The 13,711-nt window shown below is 44.4% G+C and overlaps 1 pseudogene; it reads right to left on the bottom strand.

The window, feature by feature from the left end:
* Positions 1–2,249: 2,249 nt before the first annotated feature.
* LOC139002397 (peptidyl-prolyl cis-trans isomerase FKBP3 pseudogene) lies at positions 2,250–6,378 on the bottom strand (annotated as a pseudogene).
* Between the last annotated feature and the right edge of the window lie 7,333 nt (positions 6,379–13,711).

The raw sequence follows: 13,711 nt of genomic DNA, 5'->3' as shown, positions 1-13,711 counted from the left end.
TTGCATCTTCTACTACGTTTTTTCCCCATTCATTTGACAGCAAAATTCCAAGCATACTTCCACTTTGAGGCCTTTGCATTATTATTCTTGCTGGGAGTGCTCCTCCCTAGATATCCACACTTCTTACTTCCCCACATCTTTCAGGTCCTCAATCAATTTCACGTATTAGACAGGATGGATTGGGTTATGCTGCAGTAACAAGCGCCATGAAAACCTCAGTAGCTTAAAACAAGTCATAATATATGTCCACTTTGTAGCTAGGCTCTGCTCCATGTTGTCCTTGCTCCAGTTTCCACGACGACAGAACAACCACTATTGGCACATTGCTGTGGCAGAAGGAAAGGAAGAGCAGGAAGAATCATATACTAACTGTTAAAGCTTTTACACCCAAACAGCATCCATCACTCTACTCACATTTCATCAGCCAAAATAAGTCACTGGGCTTTTCTAATTCCAATGTAGCAAGGAAATGCAATCCTATGACCATGTGCTCAGAAGAAGAATCAGAAATACTGAGGAACAGTACTATGATATTAATAGTTATCACAATCATCACCTCCAAAAAATCACAAGCCTTCCTGATGCTGTGTTTTCAATGAATAGAATAATAACTACTATATAGAGGCTTTAGATAAAAAATAAACAGGATTACATGGATACATTTTTATTGAGCCTTTTAGTTTACAACCTGATAAAAAAAAAAGTATGTTGAATAAATGACGAGAAGGATACAATTAGTGATCCAAGTAAAATGCGCAATAATTTTCAGTTGCCCAGGCTTGGGGTTTGGCTTAAACCAGGGCTTGCATTATTCCTTTATTTAACAAATTTGAGTATAGACCTAACTTATTCAAGGTGCTATACATCAAGGAAAACACCCTCATCCTCAAACACACAGATACATGGGAACGTCTTACCTTCCGTTTTTATGCTGTTTTTCCAACTGAGAATATGCAGTTTGACTTTCATGGAAACAAAAGTAACAATCTTCCTTTGTTCAGCTAAGATATGTCTGAAATTAAGGTTTCTTGTCCAGAAATACTAGAAAATCTCATATGTGATAAGCACACCTCCTAATTTCTTTTTTTTCCTGGTCCATTTGCATTTCATTGCATGTGCTGGCCCCCCAGTAAGCAAAACTTATGCCAATAATGAAACTCCCAGGATCTTAATTTGAAATTTTCAGCAGCTCGAGGTCAGTCTCTTTGCATCATATCTTCTTTAATGAAACAACTAATGCATTTCTCATTTGTAATTAAATAATACCTTAAAAGGCTCTGCCCTCCTCAAAAGTTTCATGTGGAATTCATTTTCACATAGGGATAATTACACTCAGCACTGAGGGTGGGCACTGTGGTGAGGGATATGGATATTCATTAGGTCCTTGAAGGAAAATTATAAAGGAACTTAGTCCAGAAGCTAAAAAAAGATCTTAGTCAGTAGAAAATGAAGTTAAGATATAAATATTGATTCCAATGCTAGTTTGCTTCCCCACTAAGAGATATTATTGTTGAGTCAATTATTTCTCTCAATTTTTTTTTTACATTGGATACATTTTTATTGAGCCTCTTAGTTTATAACATGAGGTAAAAGGAAAATGAGTCTCCTTAACCAGTATTTTACACAACTGCAGTAAAATATTTTTTTTTTAAAATATATTTTATTGATTTTTTTTTACAGAGAGGAAGGGAGAGAGATAGAGAGCCAGAAACATCGATGAGAGAGAAACATCGATCAGCCGCCTCCTGCACATCTCCCACTGGGGATGTGCCCGCAACCCAGGCACATGCCCCCGACCGGAATCGAACCCGGGACCTTTCAGTCCGCAGGCCGACGCTCTATCCACTGAGCCAAACCGGTTTCGGCTGCAGTAAAATATTTTAAACTTCAGGGATTTATAGCAGATTGCAATTCTTAAAAGTTTGGGGAGAGCGCTGGTCAGTTTAGCTTAGTGGTCAGAGCGTTGGCCCATGTAACAAAGGGTTGGAGGTTTGATTCCAGGTCAAGGGCATGTACCTTGTTTGTAGGTTCAATCCCCAGCCCTGGCCTAGGCTCGAGTGGGAGGCAATCAGTCGATGTGTCTCTCTCACCCCTCTCTTCCATTCCCTCTAAAAATCAATGGGAAAAAAATCCTCACTCCTAAGGTGTGGATTAAAAAAAAGTTTGGGGAGAGAGTAAAAACGTTCTAACATAACTCCCTGAATTTTCCAGTTGACTCTTCCCTTACAATAGTAACCAGCTGTAATTAGTTACATAAGTTTCTTCAAGGCCATTGCTGATGTCTTTGAATCTGAAGCATTGCTATTACAATCAATATCCACTAATTCCTCTTCAAAAATGAGTTTTGCATGTGGTGGAACTTTGGTATCAGGATGCCCTGTCTTTCCATAAACCCACTCTGGTTCAATCTCAAGTGGAGTCTTTTCTCCTTTACTCAAAGTCAAGAGTGCCTCTTCCCATCCTCTGATCATCTGCCAGTTCCACCCGTAAAGCTTACAGGCTTGGCATTTTTCTTCTTTCAACTTGTTTGAATATTGCCATCAAAACCAGTTCCATCCCACAATGTTCCTGTAAACTAGCGGTGAATAACACCTCCCTTCTTGGAGAAGTTGGTTTTATCCAGCCGGCAAACTATGGCCCGTGGGCCGGATCCGGCCCATTTGAAATGAATAAAACTAAAAAAAAAAAAAGACCGTACCCTTTTATGTAATGATGTTTACTTTGAATTTATATTAGTTCACACAAACACTCCATCCATGCTTTTGTTCCGGCCCTCGGGTCCAGTTTAAGAACCCATTGTGGCCCTCGAGTCAAAAAGTTTGCCCACCCCTGGTTTTATCCCTTCCTTTTTAAAAATATACTTTTATTGATTTCAGAGAGGAAGAGAGAGAGAGAGAGAGAGAAAGAGAGAGAGAGGGGGAAACAACAATGATGAGAGAGAATCATTGATTGTCTGCCTCCTGCAAGCCCCACACTGGGGAATGAGCAGTAGCCCAGGCATGTGTCCTGACTGGGAATCTAACCATGACCTCCTGGTTCATAGGTCAATACTCAATCACTGAACCACGCTGGCGGGCTACTCCCTTTTTTAAGAACAGATTTTGTATATTTTGGTGGACCCGCATCCGCAGTCTTGGTTTCTTTGGGTTTATCTTTATCAAGCTTCACATTTTTCACCTGCTTAGATGCTTTACTTACACTTTCAGTACCCTTGAGACACTTTCAAAAAGATGATTACAGGCTGTAACCAAATGGTCCTTGTTAGCTGTCTTGGCCACATTTAATGTTTTCTAATGACCTAATGTTCTGCAAGAAGCGCACCTGAACTGTGGTCCTGCAGAAACTTGATGATGTCCTTCTCCGGTAGCTGTTCGCTGTGCAGTGCCCGCGGTCCAGGCCACTGTGGCGGGCCGCCGCCCTCTTCCCCGCTGCCTCTGCTGTTTCCCAAGATGCTTTTTAGCAAAGACCATATCCAGTTCTGCAAAATATTTGTGGGAGCAACAAGCACATTTGCATATGATGTGCATACACTTTACATATGATTACATACCATCTCCAGGAAAATTCGAAGCTAAAATGAAATTAGTAATATTTTTCCTTATGATGTTTTCCTTAGCTTCTATGCCTCAGTCTTTATGCCTCCCCACTGCCTATAGTTTAAGTTCTTTTTTATGGTAATATATAGTGTTTTATTTATTCTGTTCATTAATAACTAATATTTGAGAACATTTATAATATTAATGGACTTAATCTAAGAGAACTTCAGCTTATATTTTTTCAAAATATTTTAATACAGGTATTAATAAGAGAGAATACAATGTCTTCTGCCTGGTACCCAAGTCACCTGTCCGGTCATCGCTGCCATCTCTTTTCCTGTTCTCTACATTATTTCCTGCACTGGTCACACAGGAGCAGGCCATGAGCAGTCACTATTAGTTGACTACCCGCTGGCCACTTTCTCATTTCTTTCTTCCTAACAGAACCATGATTTTCTTCCTTCTGGCATTTGCATACTATATGCTTCTGGCCCTCACAAAGCTCCAACGTGTAGGATTTGATTAGTCTACACCCAACCTGGTAGATCCACCCCGTTGGCAAGGGACTGGTTTAAACATGGGTATGTGATGCAATCTTGGCCAATGAGAAGGAAAGAGAAGCTTGCCAGGTAGGGGATTTCATTGAAAATTTTCTGAGTCTCAAAAGAGGACACAAAAAAAGCACAGAGACTCACCTCTTTTCTACTTCTAGATAGGGCTACAGAAAAAGGAGATGCCTAGAACAGCATCAAGATCATATAACCATGGGAGCAGAGGGCACACACAAGGTGGCAGAGGGGAAATATGGAAGGAACCTGGACTTTTGAAGAGGTAATTGTACCCCTGGCTTAAACCACCATCATAACAACTATAATTATAACTTACTAGAGACCCGGTACCCGAATTAGTGCACTGGTGGGGGGGCCCTTGGCCTGGCCTGCAGACATCCCCCAGGAGGTTCTGGATTGCAAGATGGTGCAGGCCAGGCTGAGGGACCCCACCAGTGCACCATAGGGGCCGGTGAGGGACTACGGGAGGGCTCCAGGCCATGTCTGGCCCTTCTCACCCAGTCCTGATCAGCCAGATCCCAGCAGCTAGCTAACCTACTGGTTGGAGCGTCTGCCCCCTGGTGGTCAGTGTATGTCATAGTGACTGGTCAGATGGTTGAACTATCGGACACAGCATATTAGGCATATATATATGGCAGGTACTATTATGAGCATTTTATATATGTTAACTCATTTAGTCCTCACAACTACCTGGTGAAGTGGAAGTTTTTATTATTTTCATTTTACAACTGAGCAAACTGAAGCAGAGATGTGCCAAGGTCACTCTCCTGATTGTTTCTCTTTTCAGATATTTATTACAGAAATTTAAAAGTGTACACTAAAGTAGAGAATAGTGCAATAAATCCCTCTGCATCCATCAATCATCTAGTTTAAATAGTTAGCAACATCTGATCATTCTTGACTCATTCATGATGCCCCTGTCCACTTTTCTCTCCACATTGCTTTGCAGCAAATCCCAGACCTCATATTCTATCATACTGGATTACCTCATGCATGACAAAAACTAATAGCTACTTTTATTTGGGTTTTCTGTTACAGCCCAAACTAGTCTCTACGTATTAATAACTTTCTCCTCATAAAAATTTGAAAATGTAGATAAGCTGAAGGCAAAAATATAAAATCCACCTACAAAATGATCACCTAGCAATAACAACTAGTAATCCATTAGTGTGCTTCCTTTCAGTATATTGTATGTTCGCTTTGAATGTGAAATTGTGCTTTTTTCACTTATCATGGCCTGAGCATTCTCCATTCTTATTCCAGCCTCCATGATCTTTGGGTGCTGGGCTCCCTCTATCTTTTCTTCTTTTAGGAACTTGAGGCGTGCTCTCTTTGCACTTGGAACAACACCCCCACCACTGTCATTTAATGATGTGGCAATTGTCTATCCACTTTCCTGACTAGACTAGCACACATGGAGGGTAGGAACTGTTGCTGAGTTAAAAACATTGTTTTTTCCTAAATCTCTGATGCCTATATTGCTATAAGAAACAATCTGACAGAACTCATCATTGTAAGGATGGTGTTGAACCTGGGGTGGCCTGCATCATGCACTGTCCCCTTTACAGGGACCCAGTGGAGAAACGTCCTCTCATCTCAGCTGCAGTCACAACCTGCTGCTCCTGAAGAACAGGCGGGTGTTCTTTAGTGGCTGCCATAAACAGTTGTAATATCAGTGTGTCCATTTTTGCTTTGGTCACTAGATAGTTCAGAGCTGAAGCTGTGGTTCTAACTTTGGAAAGGATTTACAGTTTTCAAAGCATAAACTCACACTAGTTTTATTTTTTCTTCACTGCAAATTATTGATATTTGAAATAATCATATGGTATTATGATAAGGCCATTTCTGACATGTTAATTCATGAGTTTTCTTCTCTTCTTTCTTCCATGAAAGCAGCTTGCAGGTTCTGTGCCTTCTTGCTTCAGGACTGGTAAAATTGTGGTTGACTTCCATTTCTGGATTTGCTTAGAAACGTCTGAAGTCTTTAAGGAGGATGAGCTACGTGTCTGCAAGGAGAGGAAGGGCTCCTGAGGGAAACGTGGGAAGAGGAGGAGTTCCCCAAGAATGTCAGAGAGGTCCCCGAGTGTCTTTGGGTCTGTGGGTTTGGAGAGCAGAGGGGAGTAGAACTCACAAATGGCAAGACTCCAGGTGAGAAGAGTGTCCCCCTACCCCACAGGAGCAGACTTGGATTAAAGTTAAGTGTGATATATAGAAAACAAGAAACTTAATATTTCTTGTTTTACCTGAATTTGCAGACTGGGATTCATATTCATGATAGTACTTAGTGAATTTGTGAAAGCCACCAAATCCTTTTCGTAAAGAGACAGTGTACAAACAAGCAGAGAGGAAAAGCATTATTATATGGGGAAGAATGTGAGTTTTGGAGGCAGACCTGTCATTATTCTACTTCAGGCCCTTGATTTTCCCCTTGGATTTCTCCAATTGCTTCCCAGCTGTCCTAGCAGGACCCACTCTTGTTCCCCTCGCTGCATCCTTCACCCAGCTGTCAGAATTGTCTTTTGCAAATGCAGACCAGCTCGGGTCCTTCCCCTGTTTAAAGTTCTCTGTTAAATCCCTCTTCACTCTCAGAATAAAGTTTAAGTCTACAAGGACCTTCGTCATTGGCTTCTGTAAGCCTCATCTGCTAAAAGCACCCCCCATTCCTACCCAAAGTTGACTCTCCAGCAATAGTGTCCCACTTGTTATTCTGCAAATGCACCATCTCCCTCTTCCCGTCTGGTTCTTGCGGCTCATAAAGTCTTCCCATGGACCAGCTCCTACTATCTCAGAACACTCCCAGTGACAGGGTCATCCAGGCAGCCTTCTCCAACCCTGCTCTCTCCATGCAGGCTAGGTGTGGTGTCTCTGCTCTGTGTCCCCAGAGCATCCTAAGGTTACACCTGTGTCCCTCATCGCAGTGATTTGAACTGCATGCGTCACAGTAAGAGAGAACAGGGAAACTTGTTTATAATTGGGGGTTCCAGTGTCTGTAAGATGTGTCTGATGGATGGTGACATGGGAGCAGGAAGACATTTCAGAAAGAGTCATGGGCGTCTAGAGGAAATGAGGAAGAAGTCTGGCACTGTGGTCCACACTCGGCAACAGGGCTCAAGGGCAAAATGGTTTGAAACCCAACGTGAGGATGTATTAAAAAATGCCTACGGCAGAGACTGCAAAATCTGCTCCAATATCCAGTCTCTGTTTTCCTTTCAGTAATATAAACCCCTCAGGGTTTCAGGTGGTCATGTGGACAAAGATTATGTTTTCCCAGACTTCCTTTCAGCTGGGTATGGTCAGGTGACTAAGTTCAGGCCAATAGGATGGAGTGGAAGTGATGTATGGATACTTCCACGTTATCAGTAAAGAAAGTAGCTGCTTACGCTGACTTCCTCTTCCCCCTTCCTGATGGCTGAGACGCAGAGATGAACGAGGAAACCCAGGTGCCCAAATGATCCCATGCAGCAGAGCTTCCCACCAGACTAGGGAGCTCACTAGTTCAGTTCTGATACATGAGCATGAAACAAACTTCTGCCATCTTGGTTAAGGTGAGCATATATGTCTATTTTCCAGGTACAGTATTCATTTCATCCAGAAAATTTACCAATGGGAATGGGAGCTCAGGGTGGGGTGGGGGATTATAAGCAACCATGCCAAAGGCCATCTCCCACAGCAGGCGCTGTGCAGGGTCCCACCGAGGACGCACCTTGAGCCCTCGACGTCAGCTGTGGCTAGTTTTGTTGCTCATCTGGGCCCGGAGCCTCCACATTTAGACTTCCCTGAACACAGGCACTGACTGACCAGGAAGAAAAGAACAAGCAGCTCCACTTGCATAAATGCGGCTTGCTCCCCCCTCCCCCACCCTTCTTTAAGTTTCCCATACACTGGGGGAGCAAAGGGGAGGAGAAAAGAACAGTAAAAGAGAGAAGCATACTCTCTTCACAGTGGACAACAAGCCTCCTGAGCTAGGAGGAGGAAAATGAAGTTGGATATGAGTTGGAAGCGTTAAGTTGCATCAGTTGTATTACGTTGCATTTTTAATATCTAAAAATGAACATAAAGTTTCACCTCAAATGTCATTTAGTGATGGGAAAGTGAGATTCAACAGCACTTTTCTAGGGGCATCCCTGGAGGAAATCATAGTTTTCATGTTTGAGCTCTACTGAGTTTAGACTCAGTAGTGGTCGGCAAACTCATTAGTCAACAGAGCCAAATATCAACAGTACAACGATTGAAATTTCTTTTGAGAGCCCAATTTTTTAAACTTAAACTATATAGGTAGGTACATTGTTATTAACTTAATTAGGGTACTCCTAAGGCTTAGGAAGAGCCACACTCAAGGGGCCAAAGAGCTGCATGTGGTTCGCGAGCCGCAGTTTGCCGACCACTGGTTTAGACCATTCAGTAAAGTGGTTAGGAACTGAAAAAGAAATAGCTAAAATTATAACTCTAGTCCTCCTGCATCCCTAATGTGGTCATGGTCCTCTTCCTTGTGAAATAGACAGTAAGGAAAGGGGAAGGGAGAGGGCGAGAGGGCAAAGAGAGTGGACACCAGTGATGTAGACCTAGGAGGCCTGTGGCCTCAGGGGACAGGGCAGGTCAGCAGGACCATGCTGGGGCGTTGGGCAGAGCACTGCAGGTTATTAGAGGGCCAGAGCCTCTCCACTGCTCCTGTTTCCTCCCTTGCCGAATGAGCTCAGTGAGAGGAACACAGCCTCTTTCTGCCCCTTTATTCAGGCAATATGTTGTAGGTGGCGGGAGCCAGGTGTCTGGCCGGTGGGGTCAGACTAAACCTGGGTTCAGCAACCTCGGTACTTGGGTTCTGGCTGGGAAAGAATTCAGAGCAAGACCCAAACTGTAAGAGAACATTTATTTGGCAAATCACAGAAGTAGAAGGAGTAATTTCTAGAAGAAATAGGCTTAGGAAACAAGTTATGGAGGTAAAGGAAGGGCCCTTGGAGCTTAGAATCTGGAAGCTAATGGTAACATGCCTGAGGGGTGAGGGTGGAGGTGGGGGAGGGGGAGGAAAAGGGAAAGGGAGGGATGTGCTCCCAGGAGGAGAGTGAACTGGGTCCCCATCCTGTCCTCAGTTTTAAGGGTGGAGGTTTTAGGGGAGGCCCCAGGAGAAGGTCTCAATAGACTATCCAGCAGTTTTCCAGGTGTCTCCTTTCAGGGTTGTGGTCTCACTGATTGATTGTCAGCATCAGGGCAGGGGGTCATTACTCAATGCATCTGGTCCTGGCATCAGCCGTGGCTGGTTTTGTTGCTTATCTGGGCCTGGAGCTGAAATACAACTGAGGCCTAAATTGTATCTCTAGGGAGGAAAGGTCAGGGGGTTCAAACCTCATGACCAGGGACATGCTAGGGGAGGAAAAGTCACCATGGGGGCGAGGTATCACAACTGATTATCCGTTGCTAGGCACCTGGGGCTTTCCATCCTGATGACCTTCTGTACCTGGGCCATCGTCCTGCTCTATTCAGGTGTTGGACTGCTTACAACACCTCCCCACACAGTTGGAAACCTTAACTGATTGGTAATTTGGGGAAGATTAAACGGCACAGTCAGCTGAACTCTTCCCTACTCTCCAGGGAGGGAGCTGCCCTGAGGGCCAGACATTCTCTTCTACCTCTTCATGCCCCAAATGCTCTAGGGCCGTGGTTGGCAAACTGCGGCTCGTGAGCCACATGTGGCTCTTTGGCCCCTTGAGTGTGGCTCTTCCTAAGCCTTAGAAGTACCCTGATTAAGTTAATAACAATGTACCTACCTTTATAGTTTAAGTTTAAAAAATTTGGCTCTCAAAAGAAATTTCAGTCGTTGTACTGTTGATATTTGGCTCTGTTGACTAATGAGTTTGCCGACCACTGGTCTAGGAAACTGACCCCACCTGGGAAACCTGCAGGTCACTGGTCCCCGGGACTGGGTGGCAAAAGAAAGGACTGACATCATTGATTCCCTCTCCTATGCCCAATCCTACCCAGAGGTCATCAACGTGGTTGAGCAGAAAAACATCACACTCTAGACAACAGAAACAACCGCCAGAAGACAGGGAAGGGAGAGATGATTAGAACGCAGCTCAAATTATGTGTGAGACGTTCCAACCCCAACTTGGAACTCCCAGAGAGATACAAAAAGAAAAAAAAAAAGGGTCTGAGTAAGCCACATGGCAGGTGAGGGCTGATAATGGAGCAGATTTATGGGCAAACTCTTAAAGTGACTTAGCCCTGGTTCTATCAGCCATGACAATGAAGGGAAGATTTGGGCTGCAATAATCAACTAATACTTGAAGACTTCCTGAAAGGTGGTCTACTCCAGGTGTTTTATAGAACTTAGAGGAAAAGCTGTGTAACACCTAATGCGTTTTCAGTTTAGTACAATTGACGAAATGGTAACTATTTTTTTTTTTGCTAAGGAAGGGAAAAAAATCCCCACATTTTCCTTAGAAATTTCCACTCAAATTCTTTGTTTTCTTTGTTTTGTTTGTTTGTTTATGAGAGTGGAAAAGAGGGAGGGAGGGAGAGAGAGAGAAACATCATCAATGTGGGAGAGACACATCGATTGGCTGCCTCCTGGAGGCACTCCAACGAGGATGCCTGCCACCAGGAGTCGAACCCATGGTCTTTCAGTATGAGGGTCGACACCCTAACCACTGAGCAAACAAGCCAGGGCCCTCCTGGTTTTACTGATTTTGCATCTTGGTGGGGAACGTGTGAGCTTAGATTAGTTTGAAGGAAACAACTAATGCAATCCAACTGAACCACTCGAATTCCACTGAGGGATTGACTATTCTCGAGGATGCAGGCTTTCTGAAGAGTTCATTTCAAATCTATTTTTTTAAGTGGAGGTATAGATATTGCTTCACATTCCTGTTTGTTTGTTTTTTTCATGTAAGAGAAAATTCTGAGGTCAGCACAATTCTTGTTCTAAATAAGTGTTTTATAATGATATTCATACAAGTTCTCATTACAACGCAGCTAACAAGAGCCAGATTGGTTGTGGTTGAGTTATAGTTGCCGTTTTGTGGGCTACATCTTTGTAAATCAGCGCTTAATTGGGGTCAGTGGGGGGCTTGGGAGTGATGCAACAGGGTCGCCCTATTCACCCTGTGGTTCTTCATTAGTCACTGTGTGTGCCAAAGTGCACCAACACCAAGAGGCCAGATCACGTGTTTGCTTAGGGAAACCAGCAGGCTTCCAAAGCATGCGATACTGTACATGACTCCAGTAGAGTCAGGGTAGGTTAGCATCCGGGAAAGAGAATCGGCTTTGGAGTCAGGAGGCACAGCTCTGCCACTGACTTGCTACAACTTTAGGCAAATTCACGAACCTGTCTGAGTCTCAGGTTTCTGGTGTGTATGTGTGGGTTTTTGTTGTTGTTGTTGTTATTGTTAATCCTCACCCGAGGATATTTTTCCATTGGTTTTTAGAGAGAGTGGAAGGGAGAGGGAGAGACAGAAAGAAACCCTGATATGAGAGAGATACATTGATTGGTTATCTCCTGCATGCACCCAGACCAGGCCTGGGGAACCTGCAACCAAGGTATGTGCCCTTGAACAGAATTGAACCTGGGCAGTCCTCAGGCCGACACTCTATCCACTGAGCCAAACCCACTAGGGCTCGGGTTTCTTGTCTGTTAAATGGGGGTAAGCATACTTCAACCTCAGGGTTATTGCTACCATTAATGAAATTACATACAGACAGGCCTAATGCATATGAGACATTCAAAGAGAGTAGCAAAATAACTTTTATATCAGAGGCAAATAATAGAAAATCCAGAGTGATTTGTTAAATAAGGCAAGAGGAAATGAGCACTACAGAAAAATACATATTTTTGAAAATATGATGTTAGTTAAATAAGGACACCAGGAAGGAAGGAATTAATCAACTGTACACCCCAACTTGTGCCAAGTGCTGAAGAGATTCACAAAGACCAAACAGACATGGCCTCGCCCTTTGAGGCTCCTGCTCTAGAGGAGTGCTACATACATGTAAACCTGAAACAGGAAGTGAACAACACAGGCCAACCAGCAACAAATCATTGCCTGCCTACACACTCTACATAGTTGTCAACTAGATGAGTAGAACCTAATTCTAATCAAATAATAATATGTGTAGATTCAAAACTTTCAGAACGCAGTAAGAACCTGGGTGGACCCTATCCCAAAAAACAAAGTGACTGGTGAAAGTTGTAAAAGACAATCATTCAAAGTTTTTGACAATTGTCTTAAGGGCATAGAGCAAATGGAGAGAGATTCATTCAAGAAAATCTACTATGCCTTGCTAGGAACAGTGAGATTCTGTGCCATTTGCGCCAGAACCTGCTCTATTACCAGTCTTCACAGCTTCACATAGAAGCTCTACTCTAGACACGTGCAGCCAAGCAGGCAGGGGCTCCTTCTCCTTCCAGTCCCCAGTCCTGAGCTATGGTGTCACCTGGGGAGGAGCAGGTTGCCATTTCGTTTCCCCACCCCCATGTTGCAGAAGCTCTATGCTACACAGGCATGGCCCAGAGGATGGAGTTTTCCTTTCTCACTCAGGTTTAACTTAGGAAGGATGCTCTATCAGGTGCGGAAGCTGGGAACGCTGGCAGGTTCCATGCCAGAAGAGGCAAGCTAAGATAAAGGGTGGCCACCTCCCTCAGCCCCCACAAGGCTCACTCATAGAGCGGGGCCGTCACTCTGGTAACAGCGGATCTCTGCCCCCCGCCTCTGGTGCAGTGGCACAGAGATTCTGCCCAGGGCCACGGCAGGCCATGAAGACTGAAGAACTCTGTAGCTCTGCCTGAGGGATTGGTGCCATTTGGAGTGCGGAGAACTCCTTAGCTCAAGTCATTGCTGAAAACAATGGAGAGCTTGGTGCAGAGCAATTCAGAGAAGGCTGGTAACTCCATGATGCAGAGCAGAGAGAAACCAGAGAGAGGGAGACAGCTAACAGGCCTCCAGGGATCACAATTCTGAAGTCGCAAAGGATGCACACATGTGCAAAGCTGTGCCTACTCAGGAACAATCAGAGCCGGGTTAGCGGCCAACTTGAAAGGTTCACTCATGCTTGCACAGAGCTATTAACACAGGGCAGAAGCTGCACTAGCACTAGAGGCTTAAACACAGCATCTGACCAAACAGTGACTCTGACCTACGGTGACTCATAGGAAGGCAGGTTTAAAAATAAAATCACACTCCTCCCTGGCCATCTGGAAGCCAGTGTGAATGCCGAGGCTGCTCCCTCTTAGAAGCCATCAGAGAGGGGACCTCTACGCTAAGTGCCTCCCAAATGTGGGGCAAAAAGTGTCACCTCCCTGCACTGTGAGAGAAACCACGAAGCCACATACACAGCCACTGTGAGAGGGTAACTAGCGTCTTGGTCTCTCTTCCAGTGCCTTGTACCCTGTTGTGAACACTCTGGCCAACTCCTTTAGATTGAGGTTTCATTGGGATTTTGCCCCTGGACACTGTCCTTGGGGTCTCCCGGGGCCCACACTCTGTGTGAGCCAGTCCATTGCCACATGGTTTCAGACAGTGAGGATAAGCCCCAGGTGTTACTTCCTAGCGACGGTGTCAATCTGGCATGGGTCCTGCACAGGAAGGGGGGGGATCCTTTCCCCCTCCAAGTAGT

This window comes from Myotis yumanensis, unplaced genomic scaffold (genome assembly GCF_028538775.1).
Source record: "Myotis yumanensis isolate MYYU_CA2020_CCGP unplaced genomic scaffold, mMyoYum1.0.hap1 SCAF_2, whole genome shotgun sequence".
Lineage (NCBI taxonomy): Eukaryota > Metazoa > Chordata > Mammalia > Chiroptera > Vespertilionidae > Myotis > Myotis yumanensis.
Note: the sequence above shows the minus strand (reverse complement) of the source record. Positions and strands in the feature narration are given on the sequence as shown.